The following is a 5,776-nucleotide window of genomic DNA, read 5'->3' as shown; positions in this document are numbered from 1 at the left end:
GGGCTCGATATGTTTTTATTTTTAATTTTGTGTTTATGTCCATATGTATATTTACTTAAGCGAATCAATATTTTAAGAAGTGGAAGGTATTTTATGTACAGATATGTATGTAAACAAAACTATTAAATATCATATATTTTCTATCAGTTTCCAAATATTTCTTTTCTTTGCTTTTCTCTTATCAAAAGAGTTTTAAATATGCACTATTTTTTTGTATAAAAACAAAAGCTCATCTAAATTTTTAGTATTAGCAACGTGCTTTTTCTTGCCTTTTCGTGCTTTTATGAAATTTTACTGAACGCCCAGGCCCGCACGAGTTCGTGCTGACAGCAAATATTCCGGCCCGTACCCGCGGGCTTACGCAGGGGGTGCCCATCTCTAATACGAAGCATCAAGCTCAACATATGAAAACACGTTAACATGTATGGCTGTAGGTGAGTGTGCAAAGGCGCTTCTACAATTTGTTGCTGCCAAGAGGGTCCGGTTTCAATTACCATCAGACGGAACATAAAATTATTATTTTTTCCTTCTTAATTACGAAAAAGTGCACATATGACTTCACAACGACATATTTTATAACGCACATACTAAAATTTATAACGAGTTGGGTTGGTGCTCTTTTATATGCGTATATTTTAAATTTAACACGTTTTTTTGATTCTAAAATTTTGTTCCCTCAGTGTGGCATTTTAGGCGGAACAGCTGAAATAGAAAACACAAAAACAAAATATTTCCGCTTCTGGCTTAAGTTGACGTGTTGAGTAATCATTAATGATTTCTTACAGTAAGTTGAATTAAGTTAAGTCTAGACTAGCTGAGCTTTAAGACCCACTTGCAGAACAGCAGGCTATATATATAACTCGAAGTTTACCGGTTAAATTGATAAATTGGCTTGCACAACCAATGTAGTTAGGAGTTAAATTAGAGTTAAATCGTTAAATAATTAGCCCAGCAATTTTCGAAGGTTTACTTGCTAAAAGCTCAATCATGAAAGATGTAGACTTGACTTGACTTGAAAATTGTATATCTGGAAAATGAGCAGCGCGTGTATGTAGTTACCCAAAAAGCCAACTTTGCTTAGAAACTTAGAGAACTATACACTGAGAAAAAAACGCCTTGTAAAAATGAAAATTTTTTATTTGGTTACCGTTTAAAAATTTTCTTATTTAAATCAAGTAAAAAGTGAATATTTCCATTATACATACACTACGTATAATGGAATTATTCAATTCAAATACGCCTGTATTAAAATTAAGCATTTTCACTGCACGGATATCGTTTTGCACGTCTCAGATGCTTTTTCATATGTAATTAAGAAAATATATGTATACAAAGCATGCACAGCGGTGACAACATATACACACAATGCACTAATCGCCCGCTGTGATGTTGATTCAAATTCAACATTTGAAAACACGTTTACATGTATGGCTGCAGCTGAGTGTGCCAAGAGTTTGATACAATTGGTTGCTGGCTGGGTCAGGGTTCAATTACCATCAGACGAAACATAGGACAATTTTTTTTTCTTAATTAATAATATCGTATATCGTTACATGAAAAAAATGCGAAGGATATTTAGCAAAAATTTCTCTAAAATCAACGCGAATTTTTAGACATTTGAAATTCGCACATTATTATATTAAAATTTAATGGGCTATAAAACTGCATACCTGAATTCTATTTAGTAATTCGTATTAAAAAGATCGCGATTTTGCTGAAACTTTGCAGTTTTTTCTTAATTTTCGTACACTGTTTCATTCTTGGATTTAAATGGGGTTTGCTAAAATATAAGACATAATTTAATACAAAATTAACAAAAAGATTTTAGCATGTAAAACATTGCGAATATTAACAAAAAAGAGCCGTGCGCCTAATTTTGGTAGTAACTGTATGTATGTCAATTCTGTCCGTAATAAGAAGAAAAATTGAAATTTGCGATTAAAATGCACCAACCGTGTTAGTGGTACATCCAATTAAGAGAACTCTCAGAAGTGTCGCTGGCCAATTTCCAGTTTTTACCTAAATGAAATTTTATATTCAAATTCAAATAACAAATGTAAACAACCGTCAAAAAAAGAGAGGGTGGTGCCTACTTAATTTAGAAATCCCTCGAGTTACTAACCTCTGAGCTTGTTTTCAATGCAGCAAGACATTGTCTGGTTTAGTCATAAACATTTAACTCTGAGCTACTTAACTCTCTATTTATTATATATTTAACTCTGGATGTTCTGCAAGTTGGCCTAATACATTAGTTCACGCTTATACATAAGCTCCCCGTCTATATGCGTTCCTCGCTGATTTGGAATACCCTTCAAAGTATCAAAGTAAAATATTTTTTATAAATTGCCCCGGTATACATGCATATGGACAGCCCAATTTTCGTTAAGTCAACAATAAGTAAATCACTTTTCCTCCCTAATAATTCCAAATCTTCGTTTGAAAACTTTATACGGTCGATGCCAGAAAATAGGTCTCAGTTACATTATTTATGGTATCATCAATCTTTACTTAGCAGCCTTCTACTTTTGGATCATTGCAACACCGCACAGTGGGGCAAAAAAGGTTGCTGTGGACAAATGAATTTTGAGAGCCCAAATATGAAGCGATTCCAAATTAGCTTTTTTTGAATATGAGATAATTAATATTAGCGTCGATCTATCCATGGCGATTTTTTAAAAAAGCTCTAGTTTTTTATTTATTTATGTTGAAAAATGAAAGAAACCAAATTTTTACGTTTGAATGCTTCCACTTCTTTGGAAAATACTTGAAATTAACCCTCTCAGTCGCGAAAATCACACGCTTAAGATAAAAATCTGAAAATTGGTGTGTAAATTTAATTAATGATTTGGCCAGTTGCCGTTTAGCAGGCGGCTGTGGATCAACATCACTGCTCTCTCTAATATCTTGGTCATCGTCATCATCATCAGAAAGGTCGATAATTTCGTCCAACAGATATTCTGGAATTTCATCTTTGTCTTCCCCTTCTTCCTCTTTTTCCTCGTCTTCCTCTTCTTCAAAGAAATGAGAAGTAAATTAATATTCAGCTGGAAAACGCAAGTTTTGCATTATGATTGTTTTCTTTTCAAATGAAATTTATTGAAGAAACTGAGAAGCATATTATAGATCAAACAGAAAGCAAAAAAGACTTAGTTTTGTGGAAAATATGTTCAAAAAGCATGAAAAAAAATTTCCAACATTTTGCTTCATAAGCACTACAAAAATTTTCTTAATCAATTTTGTTTTTTAAATTTTAATTCTTGCACAGGTCTCTAGCAATAATTTGGCTTTAACAGATTGAAAAAATATCAATTAGTCGACGAGTTATAGCCAAAAAACCATATAAACAATATGCTGAAAATCGGGATTTGACTGCAAAGTTCGAAGGTCGATTAAAAAAAAAAATTCGAACAAACGCCGCGATACGGGTCTTCTAATTTAGCCTCTATTTTCACCCCTCACTCTCAGAATCGACCTAACTTTTGCTAACCTGAATTTGGTCCACAGTGTTATTATTATTGACCCATATTCGCTTTTTGATTTCTGGAAATATATTTAAAATGCTTTCGAAGTTACTTACGGCAATTTTATTATTTTCTCTAGACTGGTTGCACCTATTAAAAGGAATCGGATAAATTAGCAGACTTTTCGTGTTGTTGCTGGATAAAGAAGTATACTTCGCAAAGCGTGTTTTTTGTCTTTTTCCCCATATTTTTCAGTAGTCAAAGTTAGACAAAAACAACGCTTCTCCGATTCCCATTAGGCTATAGTCTATATAAATAGGCTCAGTTGAAAAAAAAAACATAATCATGTTTAAGGTACATCCATCTTTTGTAGTCATGTTTTAAATAAAATTTATAAAAAAAAACTACAAATGAATTATGTAACTTTTTTTAGGTACAATCTGTCTCATTTAGGTACATATATTTTATGATATTAGGTACAATCTGAAATTTCCATTTTTCATCCCTGGTACGTGGTGTATGTATAATGGAAAAATCCATTTTGTTAAGTGTTGCGTACAAAAGCGAAAAAGCGTATTATTACAAAATTCCGATTGTACGCAAATAAATGCAGTTTACACGAAAGCGGGGGATATAAAAGCGGATTATATTAGATTTTAAAAGCGGTTTATTCAATTATACAGCGGGTTACAACGATAGATAAAAAGCGAATATTAACTAATGACATTTTCCTTTTCTACTATTTACATTCCATTTTCCCTTATTCCATTGGAATAACAAAGCAAAACAGAGTTGCCATATGGGCACGAACAGTTAAGACTTTTCACTTGATTTAAATACGAACATTTTTAAACGGTAATGAAATAAAAAATTGTTATTCTTATAACAGGTTTTTTCTTTCTCAGTGAAGGATAATGGTATTAACAGCTCAACCTAATATTACCGGCGAGACTTTTTCTACGCACGCACGCAAATTTTTCTCATTTGATAAGCCCAAATCAATTTGCGAGCCTGATTTGTCAGAGTTGCATTTCTGTCAAATTTACAGAAGTTTGCCGAGAAAAATTTGAATTCATAGTCGAGCCAAATTACCAATTGAGCATAAACGTCAAATCGAAATGTCACGCAAGACAAATCTTGGAATTTGAGTTAGCTTTTACGCACGCGTATAAGGTCGGCCTGTAACAATTCTTCCCGATATAAATTGGGCTTTAAAGTGCAGAAATTTGTACTATGGTTAGGATTGCATATGGTGGGATTTGAACCCGCGGCCTCGGTGTTTAAGTCAACACCTCAATCTCTACATGTTGTAATGATTATAAAGTCCGGCGCTTACAAAATATGTTAGTGTTTGGCCGAACTTCTCCTCCGATTTGTCGCGGGCCTTAATGTTATGGCACAAAGGGGGTGCCTACAGTTTTATGACGACTCTGAACGGCGATTGTATTTATGGGAAGCTGCTTTTCATTTTCAAGGTTTGCGCACTTCTAACCACTACACCCCAGCGGCCTATATGCGAGACCTATATTCAGATAAACGCTTTCGTTTTTGGTATCGATATTTGGAATATCGAGTCTTTTAATTCCGATATTAATGGGTACCCGATATTTTTAAAGCGATACTTTAAATGAGCACCATATCGATACTTTCGGTTCGATATCGTGTCCCTAGCTCTTACTTCCAATATAGGAGTATTACATATATGATTACAGTGTCCTTACGCACTTCCTCTGGGGGTGAATTTGAACACGAATTTCATCTTACGTTTTTGTGGTGGGGTGGAAGTATTTTCTGTATTTGAATCGTTAGGAGCCTGGGAACTGCAACAAGAAAGATTTGGTGATTCCGGCAAGTTTTGCACGTGCGATTTAGGAGTAGATTGTAGCGAAAGTAAAGCCACCATTCGCGATGGCCTTCCTCGGCGACGTGCAGTTTCTATGTCCGATTATAAATTAGCTGTTATACATTTAACATACAATTAGCAACTTCGGCACGAAAGTTCAGTGAGTCCAAAATTTTAGTTATCTTATTCTCCTGACAGTGCTTGCGGTATTCCATTAATGATGCAGTTATAGCTACGTCTATAAAGCGCATAATAATACGAATAGTCCATTTTTTGGTGCGTATATTTATTCGGTAATATTGAATCATTTGATCCACCCATGCTTTCGTTATAAAGTCGTACTACTTCAGGACGAAACACTTCACTTAGTTCTTATCCCACCGTCGAGCTTTGTCCGCTGTACCAATTCCCACGAAGTTTGAAGCCAAGTTTACCACTTTGTTGTCATACCATCTAATAAATATGACTTTTT

The 5,776-nt window shown here is 34.2% G+C and overlaps 1 protein-coding gene across 1 annotated transcript in view; it reads left to right on the top strand.

Annotated features, from left to right (window-relative positions):
* LOC118739767 (cubilin homolog) overlaps window positions 1–5,776 on the top strand; it is a gene marked incomplete at its 3' end in the record, with an annotated part of 488,997 nt that overhangs the window by 182,785 nt on the left and 300,436 nt on the right.

This window comes from Rhagoletis pomonella, unplaced genomic scaffold, assembly GCF_013731165.1.
Source record: "Rhagoletis pomonella isolate Grant_MI unplaced genomic scaffold, Rhpom_1.0 Rhpom_scaffold_00005, whole genome shotgun sequence".
NCBI lineage: Eukaryota > Metazoa > Arthropoda > Insecta > Diptera > Tephritidae > Rhagoletis > Rhagoletis pomonella.
This window is presented reverse-complemented; position numbering and strand designations above follow the sequence as displayed.